Here is a 20,366-nt window from a genome sequence, read left to right as displayed (position 1 = left end):
CCATAGGTGGTAATCTATAGTATCCCCGAGAAAAGTATGATGTACAGGGGCAAAATACTACTACACTCCACGCCGACAAGTGCCGTATGCTACCTGTCCCAGTAATGATATAATAAATTCACTTGATTACTGTCACAGTAATGCGTCCTTTTCGCGCTATATCATTGTCGCAGTACTTCATTGAATATAATATATATTTTTAAAAATTACAGTGGAACAATTAATTATAACGAACACCTGAATTTCTAACCAGCATAAATTATTTTATTACTCGAACGTTTCAACCTAATTTGCTACAGGCCATCTTCAGGAATTATCGTTCTTAAATGGAACGTAATGGTTTTCGAATACGTTTCATTTTTAAAATTTGAAATTTACGATAAATTTTGTATATTAAATAAAGATTATAAACAAACTAGCAGATAGGCCCGGCGTTGCTCGGGCAAAAGTAACGATAGCGAAGATTAAGATTATTACGTTATAGTCAACCTTACCCGTTTTCACAGAATGCAAGAATTGGGTCTCCCCTCTTTCCAGACTAATTACAGTACTTTCAGATGGGTCTAAAAATATGTTTGATTTCTCACAAAAACGAAAAAAACTGCATCTTCGTCTTGCACGTCGCTTTCTCTTAACACTTCCATTGTTACGTAACACTATGTCAATGAGGCTACGTCCGCCATCTTTACGTGAAAGGATTAGTCTTTCTATGGCGGATTTTGGATGATGTTTTTTATGCTTAGTGACGGTTGTTGATGTTTTCCTTTGGAGTTGGGTCAAGATCTGAGTGAGTCCAATGTATAACTCCGGAAGAATATGTGAGTACTGGGATGACATACGTGTTTATTGCTTTAACTGTGTGTTTTGCATTTAACTGTGTTCTGAGAATAGCATTTAACCTACTTTGGTATTCTTTAATTAACCTTTGCTTTGTTTGTTCATGTTCTGTTCGTTTAGCCTGTTGGAATCCTAAATATTTCTAAAACTCGCCCTCTTCCATGGATTCAATAACGTCATCATTTCCAAGTGCAAAATCTTCTTTTTTCAGGATTCTTTTTTCAATGTGAAGTGTTTTGCATTTGTCTAGGCCAAACTCTATTTGTATGTATGATGTATGAATGTGTGATCTATAGGAGTTGATGAAGTTGTTTTTGTGTGGATGCATAAAGTTTTATGTCATCTAAGTACATAGGATGTGACAGTGTAAACTGTGTTGTTTTTTCATGTCTGATATTGTAACCATGTTGTGTGTATTTTAACATGTTGGATAATGGATTCAGGGCTAAGCAGAACCAGAAAGGACTTAAGAAATCTCCTTGAAAAATTCCTCGTCTAATGAATATTTGGTTTGTTTGTATGGAAGTGTTACTAACCCTGAGATGTAGTATTGTTCTCCAGTGCTGCGTAGTGTTTCGAACGAATCGAGTGATGGATGTATTTTGTACATGTGTAGAATATGTAACAGCCAACTGTGTAGAACACTGTCGAATGCTTTTCTGTAGTCTATATATGCCATGTGTATGTTTCTGTGTTGTTTGTGTGCTTGCCGTAGAATGACTGAATCTTTGAGTAACTGTTCTTTGCATCCCCTGTAATTTCTACGGCAACCCTTTTGCCGTAGGAATTTATGAGAATGTCGTGTTCTTCAACATGTTTGTATATTTTGTTCGCGATATAAGATGTCAATAATTTGTAGAGTGTTGGGAGACATGTAATTGGCCTGTGGTATTGTTGTCTTTAGGTTTCATATAGGTGATGCTTCGAGTAAGAAATTTTGGCGTGTCTTGTCGATTGATGATGATATGTGTTAGGTTATTCACAGAAAAATATATTACTTTTCGACCATACATACATAGATGGGTCTTTATCCAGTGGCGTGCCGTCATTGGAAGCGACAGAAGCGCCGATTCCACCTTCCAATGACCTTCCTTTGTATTTTATTAAATATAAATTTTCATATTTTAACGTACTTTGAATTAATTAAAATGAATATTTTATTATAACTGCATTATGTATCTTTTACAAATTTCTATACTACATGTGAAAAAAAACGATAAGATTGCTATTGTATATTCGAATAATTCGGTGGCGGAAGGAATGTCGAAACCGGGTCAGTTTCTAATCGCCAGATTATATAGGCATTAGCACATGCGGTTTACAGAGCACCAACCTCACCCGGTTTAGCTGGTAGAAGCGACACACGCGTACGGAGTCCAACTTTATAACCCGGACCGGTTCTGAGCTGTTAGCCGCCTGCCTGTCAACTTCCAAGCAGCCAGATTATAGGCATTAGCGCATGCGCTTTACAGAGCACCAACGTCACGGTTTAGCTGGTAGAAGCGACACACGCGTAAAGAGTACGCGACTTTATATTTCGGAGCGGTTGTGGGCTGTTAGCCGCCTGCTAGATATTCGGCCACCCTCGCCCGATTATGTGAATCACGAGCAGACTAGATCAACGGCGGGCAACCCGCGGGCCAGCTACGGCTGGCGAAAAGTTTCTATCCGGCCCGCGAGATCTTTAATAGATTATTAAATTGGAAAAATAACTATTAATTAGTTATTTTTTCAATTCTTTGTAATTTTCGAAAACGATAAAAAAATAAATGTAGTAATTAACTTTTTATTTATTTATTTCATATTTGCAGACTAAAAAAATTACAAGTCACAAAAAGGCGTCAATTAACTACTACGGCGCGGAAAAAAACGTAAAATTTTATTCTGGCCCATGTTATAAAAAGGGTTGCCCACCCTAGACTAGATTAATAACAACCCAACCGATAGGAGTTTACTAACACGTTTTTATGATAGTTCTGTATAGTTGACAGGAGTTTAAAAAAACTCCATTAAAATATTTGATATATTTATTCTGCGTTTATTCTGCTCTCCCATCTTATATTACTTACGGATTTCGATGTTAAACCGGTGATATTACGATTTAGTATGTCCTATCTGTAAGGGGATGCAGAAAAAAACGTGTACAATTCTAGTACAGTGTTAAAAATTAACTGTTACTTTGGCAGCATCATTTACAACCAAATTTAATGAATGAGACGTACAGTACATACAATGGTACAAAAAAAAAGCTCTAGAATTTTGTGAAGGCCCGAATATAAGAATAACGAATTTTTATTTTATTTGCCAACCGCTTTTCGACAGTTAGGGTTAAATCAAACACAGAAACAAAAAAACGGAAAAACACCGACAAATTTTCTCGTAAAAATTAATCATAAACTATCGTTCCCACGGTAATACTTCCTTGTAGAAGATGAGTTAACTGTTGAAAAATAATTATATCATGTAATTCACCATTGGTCAAAAGGGACTTCCACCCTTGACGTACTTCACAAAATCTCGAACCCAAGATCCCGAAATAAAAGGAAAAACGAACGAAGATGACGCAGAGAGAGAGGGAGAGAAAGAGTTTCGACAACTGTCAAGTGTGTGTGTGCCGTGGATTATCATCTCCCGCCGTTGAAGCCGTCCATTTCATCTATCTACAGTCCATTGACTCTTATTTTCAAGCGAACTCTCGTTCCTCAGACTTTGTGCAAATCTCAGGATCACAAATCTCCGGATCACTAAGGTATTTATCCTGCTCGCGATGTTTTGTAAACTCTCTCTCTCCGATCACTCGGGACGCGGTTTAATAATTCGATTCGATGATATAAATACTTCCAAATATGTTAATTGATGTATTCCCTATCTCAAAATAAACGGGTATTTTTGTTTAATATTAGAAGAGTGTGCGTTTCTTCCTCCATTACCCTCATCATCAGGCATCTTATGCTTCCGAAAAACGCGTATCTATCCGCGAGAAGTTTGATAGATTGGTGTCAGTTCCTGACGTAAACCGGATCTTACGATCCCAAATCCGTAACTAATCATTGACCGCTCGAGCCTTAATCATCCTTTCGACAACCGAGGTCGGACCTCAAGGTCTTGTGCCGTTAAGAGGTAGAGAAGATAGGAATCATCCTCCATCTCCTACCCTCGGTTAACCTCACAATTTATTTTCCTTAAATTTACGATTTATATATCCGTTGTCATAAAAATATGTCTTTCCACTGTTTTCCCAAGACTACAGATATTCAGGTACAAAGTAACTGGTTTCGACTTATTTCTACTTAAGAAGTGACTAAATAATTAAGAGATCAGGAAATGGGGACATAAATAAAATCCTGTTGAAAGAGCCAGAATATTACTTCAACAAAAGCTTAACAGAACCAATCACTCACTCAGTACAGTGGAAAACTGATTTCCGTGTACACCTGGTATTAAAACGAATTAGTTAGAAAACGAATGACTATTAAGTTTAACATAGTTAGATTTTTACAGCTACGGTGAGAAACGTTTAAAATTTACAACAGCCCTGTGGCGTCCTTTGAGATATACTAGTGATGCGACAAAAGAGGCATTTGACATTGACTGGTATCGGCTCCCTCGGGATTTGGCACGCACACACTCACTACACACCTACCTAGACCGTCACTAGTTCCATCCATTAGCTGCTCGTATCAAGATATTTGACTAAGTGAATTGTTTTAACCTCTTAACAGTGAGGGACGAAAATAGACGTCCAAGGTGATCGAGTGGCAGTGGTGAGGGACGTCTATAGACGTTAAAAAAATTCTTATAAAATACCTGGACCATTTCGTGAAGTCGTAGAATTTTCACGAGTAGTTGGGTTCTCCAACTTTGTTTTGGAATATCCTTTAGTTCTCGAGAAATTACAATAAAAGAGAGAAAATTAAAATAAATATGAAATTTTAGACGGCCATCTATCGACATAAATCGAATTTAAATTTCCCGCCGTCATCTGATTGGTTAAAAAAATTAATATTCTTAATTGGCTCGCGTCAGAAAAAAGTAGGTGTGACTTCTGTAAATGACGCTATCGGGAGTGCACCGATGCAACCGGAAAAAGTAAACAGCCTACGTCATTAGTCTAACGGTCCTTGTCTGACCTACTTTTCGTAGAATCAACATTAGAGTAAGCTGTAGTAAAACGTAGTAGTTTATAGTAAAACGGTCTTCTCTAATATTCATAGTACTTTGTAAAGCTTGGATCTCAATTTAATAAGTATTATTTAGTTTAGAAACATTATAAATACATCATTAAGTAGGAGAATAACGAAAAACTTTATTTTTTAGTATAATACAATTTACAAAATCGAAAGTTCGTATATCGTAATATTATAAAAAACTACATCGAAACATACAAAGTCACCTAATTTACTTAAATTCAGTTCATTATACAACTGTCGATACTCTTGCCTTCCTCAGTTTCCTCAAACAAAATTCGAAAACTTCAATTAATCCTATAAATATTTAAGCGCCATTACTATTCGAATTAACTGTAATTACAAATATAACTGAAAAATATTTTCGACATAAACCCTAGGCAATAATTATCAAAACAAAATTCTTCAAGTATAAATTTTTCCGATCGAGTAATATGTAATAATAGTTTTATCTATTAGTCTTGCCATATTCAACTTTCTATGTTCACATCCATTTAGTTTCATCTAATTACACTTTAAATGTAAAAAAATCTACCAACAAATTAGTTTGCTAATAAAGGGACTACTTGCTAATTAAAGTTTGGAGTGTACTATAGATTACTATCTATGGAATTTCAGGACTTTGATTATATATTTGAACTCAGGGGACCGAGTCGAGTTCAACGGTACCCTATTTTTGGACCGGAGACGAAAAATAAAAAAGTTATCATACTTTTTCACTTACCATACTTTTTTAATGCTCTCATGAAGACGGCACCATAGTTGCTAGTACTGCCATCTTGCGGTAAAGTCTGCAAACCATGACGTCGGACTACGGTCATCTCCTGGAGGGTTAAACACGCGATACGAGAGCGGAGAGAGCGACGCGACTTCCGATCATCGCGCGATCGCGAACATAGCGGCCGTTTCCACTGTTCGTGCTCCCGACTGACTTCTCGTATGGGCGCCACCACACCCTGCCATGTGCTAAACTAGTGATCGATTCACGGTAGTTCTTGAACAAAGTAAAAAAAGGGGGGAAACGTCTACTAAAGGCAATTTTAACGGCAAGCGACGGGACTCCCGATCGCGATAGCGAGGCCGACTTAGCGGAGAGAGCGACGCGACTCCCTATCATCGCGCGATCGCCAAAAAAAGTATGATAACTTTTTTATTTTTCGTCTCCCGTCCAAAAGTAGGGTATCGTTGAACTCGTCTCGGTCCCCTCAGTTCAGATATATACTCAAAGTCCCGAAATTCCATAGATAGTAATCTATAGTATCCCTAAAGTTTGTATTCTTCTTTGACGTAGTTCTACGTTTTAGCACTAAATTGGTAGACATGTCTAAATAATACGCTTATAAACACTAAAACCCATAAATGTCTCGAAATTAGAACTAGATAATTATATGCAGAAATAAATTAGTAAACCTATAATACATGCCTTCATTTACATCCAAACAAAGATCAGTTCTCGCAAATTGTCGAAAAATAAATTATTTTCAACTTTTCTTTCTGTAAAGTAGCATATTCTGAAAAACAAGTTCTATATTCAGAGTAAAATTTCCACCTTTTATCCGTTAAAAATAACGCAAAATGTATGGATCCACGTAATAAAAAATTATCGCAGTGACTTCGAAAAAACGAGCAACACAGAAACATTAAAACTGCACTCTACGAAATCTGGCGCGAATTGATCATATACAATAGACAAAACGAAAATGCTCTTGTCCAATGTTATCAGGTGACAAAAAGTTTCTAAATAAACGCTGAAAGTTTTAAAGAATTCTTCCACAAAAACCGATGAATTTAATTAATACACAATAACTTAATCTGTTTAATAAAGAATAGTAATGTACTATCACTAATATGCAAATTACATATGACAAAGATCAATGTGGGAAAATTCCCGCCAAGATAAAAATAGCTTTCGGTCACGTGATCACCAAGAAATATGAAGAAATATGTTTAAAATTTAATGTTTGTGTACAAATTAATAAATTTTGACTAATGTCATCGTTTAAAATTTAATGTTTCTGTAAAAATTAGTAAATTGTAACAAATTTCATCAAAGACAACAGAATAATTTTCAGCTTATAAAAACTCTACAATAAATGATTATTTCTTCGAAAGACGTCGATATGCACGAATAAATAATAAATATGTAATAATGCTTTTATCCATTTTAAGTGGATATTGTAAAAATTAAGCTATTTAATTTGTTTGGCTTTTATAATTTAGTTTCCGAATATTTTACTGTGAAATTCCATTCAGTATACAGAAACAAAGTTCAGCTATTAATTATAAACAAGACAATAGAATAATTTTTACGTAAATTGAGTGTAAATACAAAAAAAAACGATTTATATCAAATATGAGACGAATAAGCTGACATCCCTCGAACAGAGCTCATATACTCATTGTCATTTTCAGCCTGGTCCCACTTCGACTGTTTTATCTTGGTAAAAGGTTATAAGATGGGAGAGCAGAATAATCGCGGAATAAATATATCAAATATTTTAATGGATTTTTTTAAAACTCCTGTCAACTATACAGAACTATCATAAAAACATGCCAGTAAATTCCTGTCGGTTGGGTTAAGTTATAAATCTAGTTTACGGTGGGCAACCTTTTTTATAACATGGGCCAGAATAATCTTCCTTAAGGAGGATGCACACATGCGGCGCGGCAAGGAAAAGCGGTGACGGAAACGCGTCTTCGCCGCGCGGCAGCACGACCACACAAGCGGTAATCCGTTTACATTTCGGCGCATGCGTTCAGTATTCAAGATGGCGAACGATATCCACACTTGTTTACAAATTATGTTTTGTACGGCTCGTTTTATTTAGCTAGAAGATTTCGTCGAAAATTCGAACGAATATTTTGGATTAGAGATATCGTATTGGCAAGAATCTTGCCGAGATGTTTTGTTGGATCGATAAAGAACTGATGTACAAAATAGGCTTATTCTTCGATTAAGATCTCTCGATAAAAAATACTATTTCGAGTAAGATTCGGTTGTTTTGTTCTTTGAATTAAATAATATATGATTACTGTATCTGTGTAGAATTTGTGTTAAATTTATTATTCTTTCCTCTTTATTCTGATGTTAGTTATCTGGGTTAACCACGTCGAACTTTCCGCCATTAAAACACCATGTGATTGTATTTTTTCACGTGACTGCCAGACGAAATGTTATTGGCTGATAGAAACGCGTCTTGGCGGCGGTCGCCGCGAAAGATAGAATTCGACCAACTTTCGCGGCATAAGTAAAACAACACGAAATAGACCTCTGCGGCAAGAAAAAGTGACGTTATTCTGCCGCTTTTCCTTGCCGCGCCGCATGTGTGTATCCGGCTTTAACAGTCCACAACCGCTCTGGGATATAAAGTAGGATTCTTTATGAGTGTGTCTCTTCTACCAGCTAAACCGGGTGAGGTTGGTGCTCTGTAAACCGCATGTGACAATAAAGACCAACAACTGCCGAATTATCGGGCTAGCAAATGGCTATAGTAATTACTATAGCCATTTGCTAGCCCGATAATTCGGCAGTTGTTGGTCTTTATATATAACGGGTTGGTTGTTGTTTATTTGCATGTGACAATGCCTATATAATCTGGCTGATTGGAAACTGACCCGGTTTTGACACTCCTTCCGACACCGAATCATTCGAATATACAATAGCAATCTTATCGTTTTTTTCACATGTAGTATAGAAATTTGTAAAAGATACATAATGCAGTTATAATAAAATATTAATTTTAATTAATGCAAAGTACGTTAAAATATGAAAATTTATATTTTATAAAATACAAGGGAAGGTCATTGGAAGGTGGAATCGGCGCTTCCATCGCTTCCAATGACGGCACGCCACTGGTTTTTAACATTATCTAGTATAGTAAAATCGTAGGACCGATAAAAATTTAACGTTATATTAGGGTTGTCGTTACATCCGATGACGTTATAATCGGGTTAAACTGTATTTCTAAAGAACGGTCGAAAAAAACCGAACTAATCTGTTTAAATTTGAAAATCGAATTGTTCTATAATATTACTTTTTAATATTTTCGTTTTTCTTTTTACCAGCGCCCGTAAATCTTGCACGTCGCTTTCTTTTGTTCTCCATTGTTATTTAACACTTTGGTACTTAAATTTGGTACCCTAACTGTGTATTATATTTCAACTTTCAACTCCTAACAGTTTTAGCGAAAATTAAGATAATTACGTTATAGTCAACTTTATTGTTTATGGAAGTGTTAAGCCTTAATACTGTATCTCTCCCCCGTAGAGAGGAATTTCGAAAAATCCCTTCTTAGTGTGCGTTCTCGTGACGTACCCGAACTGTGTACCAAATTTCGACTTTCAACTTCTAACCGTTTGAGCTCTGCGCTGATTATTATTATTATTATCAACTCGTCTCGATTATATTATAGACTAGCAGGTAGGCCCGGCGTTGCTCGGGCAAAAGTAACGATAGCGAAGATTAAGATTATTACGTTATAGTCACAAAAAAAAGTAATTTTATTAACGAACTAAGTATTTCTAAAGAAAGGTCGAATTTGAAAATCGAATGTTCTAATATTGTTCGATTTTCACGACGTGTTCTGATTATATCGTTCGATTTTCATCGAATGTTCTAAAGAAGAAAAGTCGAGAAAAACCGAACTAATCTGTTTAAATTTGAAAATCGAATATGTTCTGACGTATTACTTTTTTTTTTTTTTTCTACAGCGCCCGTAAATCTTGCACGTCGCTTTCTCTTGTTCTCCATTGTTACTTAACACTTCCATTGTTGATGAAAGTGTTAAGCCTTAATCCTGTTCTTTTCCCCGTGGAAAAAAATTTTGAAAAATCCCTTCTTAGTGTGCGTTTTCGTTACGTATTGTAACTATGTACCAAATTTCAACTTTCAACTCGTCTCGATTATATACAGTCAAACCTGTTTTTATGCAGTCTTTTTCGTGCGGTATAGTGGGTGACTAGTCTCATGCGTTTTGTCATGTCTCACATTGACTTATTATAGCATAAATGAACTTATTATAGCAATATTATTTCACTAATATGCGAAAAATGAAATAATTTATTTTTTAAGTCAACAAAACACCACCTGGACAAAAATATGTAAAACAGACGATAGACGACACGACGCAGTCAAGTGCTGACATCTGTTGTCAATAAATTCTACGTCTGTTTTAATTACGTTAATTAAGCCTTCAAAGTGCTTCCACATTTCTGGACCATTAAGATAAGATTCATTTCAAAGCATAAATTAAAGGTAAATGTACTGTATTATTTACGTATTTTCTAAATCAGATTCCAAAAGGTTTTGAGTTATTTTCTATGTGAGACTTTTTTATGCGGTCAATAGAAAGCGCATAAAAACAGGTTTGACTGTATATAGATTATGAATCAAGTTTTACTAAAACCCACAAACTATTCAATTATTATTGTTAAACTGCAATTTTATGAAGTAAAATATGGATTTGATGAGGATTCTGGTAAAATTATTGTTGTTTCTACATAGCAATCACTGGTCCAGTCTATCACCATTAGTGGCTTGGAATTGCACTGGTATTAGAAATAAGCCGAATTTGTTTTGGAAGTATATATCGCAATTTGATGTCATTTTCTTATCTGAAACCTGGTATTCTTCTAATAGTAATATAAGTAATTTGGAGGTTCTTTCTCATTATAATTGTATTATTGGTGATGCTTTGAGAGATTATAATAGAGGTAGATATAAGGTTGGTTGGTTGTTATTTATAAGAATAAGTTTCCGTTTTAAAGTAATTTATAGAGACAATTTTTTGGTTCTCATTGATATTATATTACGCGATATGTTTTGTTTATATGCATGAGCATCTTTGTCAGGAATTTTTTGAGATTTTAATTAATTTTCACTTTAACGAAGATTTTAATTTAATTATTCTTGATGATTTTAATGCTCGGGTGGGTGAAGGTAATGTTATCCCAGACTACATTGGTGATGATTTCGGTATTGATCCTGCTAAAATAAGTAGGATATCTTACGATGCTATCTTGAATAGCAGAGGTTGAAAGATGCTTCAATACTATGTAAATAAAAATTTAAAAATATTAAATGGTAGAATGTCAGGTGATGAAGCTGGCGAATATTCATTTGTCTCTAGTTTGAGATTTTCGGTTAATGATTTTGGCTTAATAACTCCTTGTGTGGGGTTGTGTTAAATCTTTTTTTGTTAGTGATTGTTGTTTATCAAACCATTTTCTTTTAATATTATGTTTGGATAATCCATTTCAACCTCAGCTGAACGATAAGGGCAGTTTTTATGAAAGAATGTTTCGGAATTGCAAGATTATGAACAGATTTGTATCTGATTCTGAGAGACACTAGTTAAAAAGTGCTTCTGTTTCTTTATAACGTTAGTAAGTGAATTGTTGAGATAGCTAATTGCGATAATATGAATTTTAAACCAAAGGATTATTTCAATATTAATAGTTGGTTTGATTTAGAGTTTCATTTAATGATCAGAAACAGAAATAAAGCTTGGCAATTGCAATCCACTTCTCTTAAAAGAAAAGTGGATTGGAATTGCATCGTAAAATATTTGTTTTATTTCGTGGTTTGGTCAAGAAAATTTCCTTAGCCAAGAAAAAAAAGTTTTTGTACATGGTTAAGTATTCAGGTATTTTTCGTAAAAATAATAAATGGTTATGGAATTTGTGTAAAATTAGAAGTAATACTAGCAAAGTGAATATTTCTTTGGAAGAGTGGTTTACACATTTTTATTCTTTATATGGTTTTCTACTTACTTATGCTCTAGATTTGTCAGTTTTGAATGAGTGTTTAACCTGGTCTGACGAAATTCTGTATGTAGACATTTCGGAATTTGAGTTGAGCTAAGTTTTAAGTAAAGTTAAAGTTTGCTCTGCGCCTGGGGTTGATGGTATCCCTTCGGAATTTTGGAGGATGGATTCCGTTTACCTGATATTGCTTAAAAATTTTGATATAATTTTCAGATCTGGGGTAGTGCCAAGGGACTGGGGAAGCACTATTTTATGTCCAGTATATAAAAATGGCTCTAAATCGATTCCCAGTAATTATAGAGGAATTTCAATGTTCAGTTGTGTTTCAAATATTTTTTGTAGTATATTGTATCATAGGTTGGTATCTTGGTGAAATTTAAATGATATTTTATTTCAGAATCAGGCTGGTTTTCGAGAAAAATATTCTACCACAGATAATGTTTTTATTTTGCATACTCTTATTACTAAGACGCTAATGAGAAAAAGGCGTAAAGTAAATGCGTTCTTTGATGATTTGTCTTCAGCTTTTGATACGGTAAATAGAAACTTAATGTGGAAAAAACTCTTAAAATATAGTATTAGCTTTAAATTTGTTTCTCTGCTTACAGAATTATATAGAGAGTCTAATGTCAGAATTAAATGGGGCCGTCTTTGTTCTAGGTCTTTTTTTACTGCTACAGATGTTAGACAGAGTTGTGTTTTGAATCCTGTTTTGTTTAGTTTATATTTAAATGATTTAAATAATTCTGATTATGAAAGTATCGATGTGAATGGCACTAGTGTACAAATATTGGCATATGCAGATGATATAGTTTGGTTTGTTAACTTAGTTAGAGGTTTACAAAGATTTATTAATATTTTGGATAAATATTTATTAGAAAATGATATGAGTTTTAATCTTATTAAATGTAAAATTGTTGTCTTCCATAATAGAGGTAAACTTGCTAAGTTTGAAAAATGGTGGTTTAGAAAGGATGTAATACGAGTAGTTATGAAATATAATTATCTGGTTGTTATATTTAATTGTAATAGAAATAATAAATTCCACATTGAGATTACTGAAAATAAAATGCCTTTATTAAAACTGATAGAGTTATCCAAATTAATAGTTCAGCTAAATTATGTAATTTGAGTAATTGTTTAAAGATTTTTAATTCAATTCTTACTTCAGACTTAATATAGGTGCTTGGTATAAAAAGAAACTGACCGCAGAAAATCGATAACTGTGATTCTTGTATAGTCATTAAATGTTATTTTTACTTGGCGCGGCGTCACTTCAATCACTCTAAATTTGAATATCACATTATAATTACTGTATGGAAAAGTTACATATAAGCACATGAATTTTATTTTTCATGTTATTTTCAGATTTATTTTTAAGATTAAATGATATATTAATTTTCTCACACAACATGCTATCACTTTTTTCATTAGGATAAATCAGGGTCAGATTGTGAACACGTACCATTAATGTATGAATTTAGTGCCAGGTCTAGATATACAGTAAAACCTGTTCAAAACAAAAATCTGCCTGAACAGGAAAAAGTCTTCGAAATGCAGCCATTTTTAGTGTTTAAAAAAATCTAGTACCGCACGATTCCAGTTTACACAGGTTTTACTGTATTTTGTTTGATTGAATCTGTCTTTTGGAAAAGTCTATTATTTCATTTCGTATACTAAGAATACATTAGTTTAGTCAGCTTTTTTAAAATATAATTTATTTTTGCACTCACACTTCCAGAACTTTTATTTACCATCTAAATCTGGTTTACTTTATACAAAAACAAAAACGTATAAAATTTCTAATTTTAAAAATAAATTTTTCAAAATTGATAAATTTGCAACTAATTTCCATTATATATGAGAGCGTCATCAATTATAAATTTTGAAATTGGGCAGCAATAATTTACATATAACGTATTGGAAATTATAAGTCAAAAAGTGAGAAGATAGAAAAGATCATCTTTTTCTTTTGTCACTAGATTAAAAAATAAACTAAATTTTAAATTAAAAACAAATTGGGCAGCGATTATAGTCGGCACTTTTGGGCATATTATAATTAATAATTTAATTTTTGTCAGGTAAGATTATTGGTATTAATCGTCATGTCTAAAAGGAAAACCTATTCATCAGTAAGTCAGTCGGATAGTAGATCAAGATTTTCCATCCTGTCCCATTAGAGGAGACGAAGATTTTGGAGTTACTTCGGGGAAATCTTGATATTAAGGATGGGATATCGTTATTAGTTCGACTAAATTTAAAGCAGAATACTAAATTGGAAGAAATGATTGCTAAAATTGACAGAATTTACACCTGAGTAGAAAATTTAGACAAAGCTATTATATTGTTAATTTATAAACTAGACTTGAGAATTTGGAGAAAAAATTTACATACGACACAGGCAAGGTTTTATCGGCTGATGAAATAAATCTAGAAAATAAATTGCTCGAGTTTACATTAAGTCAGGAGCAGTTTTGAGTGTTTATTAAGGCGCAATAATTTAATAGTTTCTAGATTGCCTGAATCGGAAAATGATTACTTGCTGGCTGAAGATGTAGTGTTGGAGTTCTTTCTTAATAAATTAAGTGTTGATCATGTTAGTTTAAAATGGTGATATAGATCGGGTCAACAATAGAATGATAGATCTAGGTTGATTTATTGTAGTTTTTTGGACTATGGTAACAAATGTAAAATTAGAAGAGCGGCATCTAAATTCAAGTGTATTAGGATATTTCAGTGGTGTAGCGAACATAACTGGCGCCAGGTGCACAACACTTTATTGGCGCCCCTCTCCTCCAGAAACACAGTTTGTCTTGGAGACCATTTGGGCGCCTCTCTGCGAGTGGCACCCGGTCCATAATACACTTTCTTGCAGCCTCCTCGCTACGCCACTGGGATATTTATAATTGATGACCTTCCTCCTTTAACTAGAGATACAGTAATACCCCAAACTTACGCGATAGGTGAGACCGAGCGATAACCGCGTAAGTAGGGGTATAACTTCGCATATAAATTATTTTTAATTGGGGCCGGAGACTAAAAAAACAAAGTTAGAAAAAAATGTTTAATAAAATCTTCGATAATATTGTTTCCATCTCAGCGATAATACCGTGATGTTTAGGAATGATGCTTGAATTTAAAGATTGAGCATTTTTCGCAGCTTCGAAAATTTTTTCTTTACCTTTCATAATTGTTCTGACCGTCGATTCCAGTAGATAAAACTTCTTTGCCAATTCACAAATTTTCATTTTTTTTACCAAGTCTTTAATAATGTTAACTTTACATTCCAAAGATAAAGTTTTTGTTTTCTTGTTTGATGCAGAAGAATCAATTCTACTTCGTTTGGATGATATAGTAGTCTCTCAACTCTCTGTAGAAATAACAAACACAGAAATAAATAACAAAAATAAATTGTAGCTACGCGTCGATTCCGCGTGACACATGTGAACATGTAAGCTGAACAATAGTGTGGGGAGAGTGAGTAATCAAGAGTTGCGTGGCGCTCAAACAAAAGACGGATCGACGAGATTTGAAAATCGCATAACTCCGGGTTCGCGTAAGTCGGGGTAGCGTAAGTCAAGGTATTACTGTATTAAATGAAAAAGAGCTTCAATTGCTTATTTATATAATAGAAATGTAGTAAAAGTTAAAAACTATATTATATTTATAAATTTTGTTATCAAGACGTGAGAAGAAAAAATTTCAACTTGACTGGAAGAAGGTACATCGGTACTTTCGTAAAATTGTGAAGGAGTTGTAAATAAACCTAATTCTTTTTGGAATTTTTTGTACTTTTGATATAATTTTCTTAATGGAGACGTGGTGGGATGGTAGGACTATTTCAAATTTCCTTTATTTTAATACAATAAAAAATAATTTAAGATGGTTTCGCAAACAGTCGGTTAGTAAACTTAGTCTGCTAAATTACCGTATTTACTCGCATATAAAACAAGGTTTTTATTCATTTCTCACTGCTTCAAATAACTAGGTCGTACTATTTGCGCGAATGAAGGATTCTTTGCGTTTTTACAATAATTTCTGTGAACTGTGTATTCTTCGTGCTGTTATTATAGGTCTACAATCTATTTTTTGTAAGTTAGCACCAACTGTAAACAAATTAACACACACACTCCTTTGTTTATTGGCTTACTCCTACATCCATCAATTAAAAACTACATTCCTTCTCATTCGTTGGCAGAAAATAGTTTCTCCTTCTTTATAAAAACATTAGAGAAATTACAGGACACTTAGCAATGATTATAAATGTAGTTATTTTATATTAGTTCAATTGTTATTTTTAATGAAAATTAGCACATTCTGAATCACTAAAAATAAACTTTTTCTGGTAGAGTGCACTATAATGTTTCAATTTTGTTTTCCATTCATCACGTATTAAGGCGAACATAATTGTTCGCTTTAATATGTGCATTTGATAATATTATGTGATTAAACGAAATAAAATTAGAATTGTATTAATAAATCTAATTTTCTTTATTTTGACCTCTAAAGTCACATATCGTCCTAAACACGAGATCTTTTTATACCCGAATGAATACGGTATTATTAATTTCTCACAGAGTAGCGTGAAGAGATCGAATTGTGTCCTTGTTGCAAAATTTCGGCTATCGAAATGATCCTATGATGTTAAATGAAACTGATGTCTCTGATATTTTAATCAGACTGGCAAATAATTATATAAATGAGTTTAAAGATAGAGCTGCTAACTACAAATATAATAAGTGGTATTTGGATGTTTTTAATGAATGGGAGTTGGTGATCTATTTGAATACAGAAAGACCATTTTGCATTATACTGGCAGTGTTATATGTGCGATGTAATGTATTTAGAAAAATGATGGCTCCTTGTATGGATTATTGTGAATTCTGTGACACTCATGTTAATTTAATGCTTTTCATTTAGAAATTGAATGTAAGGCTCTGCAGTCAGTCAGCCAAAGGTGTTTTGGTGAAGATTATTTTTCAGTTCAATCATATAAGCAACTGTTATAAGATTATAATAAATATCATTGTATTTATAGTTTTATTATTTAGATAAATAATTAAAGCAGCTTAATTTGTTTAGACTAAAATACTTCTTTTCAGAAATTTTACCATCAGGCAGTGTGAATATACCATATTAGTGGATGATTTAGTCCTAGACAGTTGGCAGCGTTTATGTCGGCGTCTTTGGGCATATTATAATTAATAATTTCATTTTTTCAGATAATTGTTTAATTTTCCTCTATATTATTTTATAGTACTTTTTGTGTGCATCAACTATTTGCTGCCATTTTGTGTGCATTTTCTTATTTGTTTTGTGGATATAACTCATTATTATTGTTCATTTTGTTTGTTATTGATATAAACTTTTTATTATTCCTTTTTTCTTTTAACAGGCTAATTGTTACACGATGTACTGTTAATATTAATGTACTTTGTACTGGAATTGATACTAATGATTGTAATGTTTTCTTGTTCTCTTGTAATATGCCCATACCAACACGGTTTCCCTTGTACTATTAAATAAATAAATAAATAATAATAATTAAAAACAAATTGAATTCTAACACATTTCATTTTCTAAAACCACTAAATTGGAACTTGTTCTGTTCTAGGATGCTGATAAATTAAACTGTTTGTCTTAACTCTATGAAGTACAAATATTGATAATATTTATTTAATTTCATGTACACCATATATAAAATATTTGACAAGTTTATGAAATATAATCTTAAAATTTATATAAATATAAATTTATCTATATTTATGTTTTCACTATTCTTTTAATTGCTAGAAACATATATATAAAATGTTAAAAGCATGAAGTCTCTAACCTATTTCACTGTTATAACCGGAATTACTCCAACAATTGGAACAGTTTGTGTTATTTTTTAAATTTGAATTGTTATAAAGTATTTATCTGAAATGATTAAAAACTTATGTTACATTATCTCAAAAGTTAAATTTTACATAAAAATAATTAAAAAAACAAAATATTTAAACTAAAATATAAAATTCCGTTTAATTCATAAATTCCTTGAAATTAATATATTTTATATGCATGTCTTTTGATTGGTTTATTATAAAATTCCTTTGCTTGATTCAAATCTGGAGCACTTTCATACCAAATGAATATGTAAAAATATGAGTTTATAAGTTATTAAACCTCAGAGTACATCATTTCACCCTCTCTACTTATAAAATATTAAATTCTTTCTTTGTTACAACCACATTTCTTCACTCAAAAGGATCCAAAATACCAAAAGTTTAAATTTTTTCCTTTTTTGTAGATTAGAAGCAGATCTCGATAGAGATACAAAAACGTTCGTACGTGCAAGTAAATATTATTATATTTTACAGGAAATAAAAAGGTTTTGAAAGGGCTTTTTGTAAACTATTCTTCCACACCATTCATATGATATAAAACATACAAAATATCCATTTCAACTAGTTCTTATTAACTATTTAATTGTATTTTTCTGTTACTTGTAATTAAAATAAGTTCAGCTGTGGCTTATAATAAATGTAATATTTAGGAGCTGTCCATAAATTACACGCGCACTTTTCTAGACACTTTTATTTCATCTATCTCATTCTTTCAGTTTTGTCAAAGTTTCCGTACTTTTTTCTGCGCTTCAATAAATCTCCCTCGTTAAACCTTTATCACTTCACGAATACTAAATACAATAGGTAGAAACAAAACAAGAAATTTTGAAATAAATCTAATATAATGCATAAACTGTATAAAATTTAATAAAATAAATGGACTTCCACTAAAAGTGAACTTTTCCCTTCCCCTTTAGTTACTAACAGAAAATGTGTGAGGTCAACACTTCACACGAGGCCCCCTAATTCAAATTTGCCTTGATCCTATGAACATATATCTCGACACTGTTCATTTGTTTGTTTTAACAATTTGAATAGGGCGATCAACTCAATTGTATTATTTATAATTATTCATAGTAATTCATGCTTCAAAATCGTTTACATTGCGATTTTTAATCATAGTTTAATTTTAAAAATCCCGTGACTACAGTTAATCCTCCGGTAGAAAAGTTTACGATTTTCACCTACGTAACTCTGTTATCAGATTTAAAAAGGACAGACGAATAGAAGGTTTATAGCAGAATTTACAGGTCTGAAATTTGAAAATTTTCGTCCACTTCATATCACGAGTGAATTCAGGAAAATGATAAAGAATAAGTTTTAAAGAAAGAATTAAATAAATCTAAATTTAATGACATAATAGAAGGATCCTGGAGCCACCTTTCTCACTATTGTCTGTTTGACAGTTTTTATATGTAGACATGATGGATCCTTTCGAGTTCAGCTGACTTCTCTTACTTCAAAATTGTAACATTTTCCCTCGCAGTCATGCATTTAAGTAGACAAGGTTCATTTTAAATTTTTGCAAGGGGTAATGTAAACATAGAAAATTTGCAATTCATGCTTTTAAAGCAACACAAGAGTCGTATACAAAAGTACATTTTACTCACCTGTGTATATTTATGGTCTGAAGGTTCAGATTTGATTCTTCTACAAAACTTTTTGGTATCCGTATTTAATTCTTTCTTGCAATTCTTTAAAACTTCAAACTTTATATCACCTGGGTTCAATGTAAATTCTGAATATTCATTTTTTGGCTCTACTTTTATCTTCATTTTCTCAGTTTAAAATGTTTTTCCTTTGTCAACAATCTGTTTTGAATGGAAGGTTTTATAACTGCCGAGTTGAGTTTACATTTGCCTAAATAAATAAATAAAATTCATATAATAGGAAACACTTATTGTTACCTCTCCTAGTCAAATAGAGTGTCATCAATCAACATCAATTAATAAATATCCATATTAATTTTACTCAAATTATTGAATAAGGGCTATTTCACACTATGACTGACTGCTCCGATCCGATTACAAGTATTTAGCTTCCTAGGTCGACCCGAGTACTTCGACCCAAGTACAGTACAAGTTATTTAACTTATTAGTTGTCCAAGTGGAACGACCCGTTTGTCCACCGACTGCTGTTGCCCTGGCAACACGTCTTAGAATCAGACCAGTCGAACCAGTCGGCCATAGTACGAAAGAACCCTAACAAAGACAGGCAAGTAAACTTAGTGTTTTTGTTCGCGTTGTAGCAGTAAACAAGAGGTGTACACTGAAATTTAATAGAAGAGAGTCAAGAGGTAGCACGTCACCAACTCACGTCGTAGTTTGTAGATACGAAACCCACGTGATATATGATAAATATTGTTCCTAGAACTCACCTCGTGTTTATTACTCGACAGGCAAACACCGTTGTTACATCGTCAGTCGTTTCCTTAGGTCTTCAAATATTTTGTTCATCCACCTCTTACTGGGTCTAATCTAGGTTTTCTCTCCTTCATTAGCGGCATTGATGCTATAAAATATGATATGAGAGTTAATAGCAGCCATACGTAACTCCATTGGGTGGATTCACTCGCAACGAAAAGCGGTGACACAAACGCATTTTCGCTATGAGACTGCGCAACCACACAAGCGACAACCTAATTACATTTCGGCGCATGCGTACAGTATTCAAGATGGCGATCGATACCGAT

General features: G+C 33.0%; 1 protein-coding gene and 1 long non-coding RNA gene across 2 annotated transcripts in view; both read right to left on the bottom strand.

Moving 5' to 3' along the window:
• LOC136969233 (zinc finger protein 271-like) overlaps positions 1–20,366 on the bottom strand; it is a 320,380-nt gene that overhangs the window by 109,742 nt on the left and 190,272 nt on the right. The gene's annotated exons all lie outside the window — the stretch shown is intronic.
• LOC136969234 (uncharacterized) lies at positions 18,517–20,273 on the bottom strand. Its single transcript, XR_010879790.1, has 2 exons — positions 20,052–20,273; positions 18,517–19,534 (listed from the first exon to the last, which is right to left on the bottom strand). It is a non-coding gene; the product is annotated as an uncharacterized lncRNA (long non-coding RNA).

The sequence above is a fragment of the Centruroides vittatus genome, unplaced genomic scaffold, assembly GCF_030686945.1.
Source record: "Centruroides vittatus isolate TY-2023 unplaced genomic scaffold, ASM3068694v2 contig_1768, whole genome shotgun sequence".
Taxonomy (NCBI): domain Eukaryota; kingdom Metazoa; phylum Arthropoda; class Arachnida; order Scorpiones; family Buthidae; genus Centruroides; species Centruroides vittatus.
The sequence above is the reverse complement of the archived record's forward strand: the minus strand, read 5'-3'. Positions and strand labels throughout refer to the sequence as shown.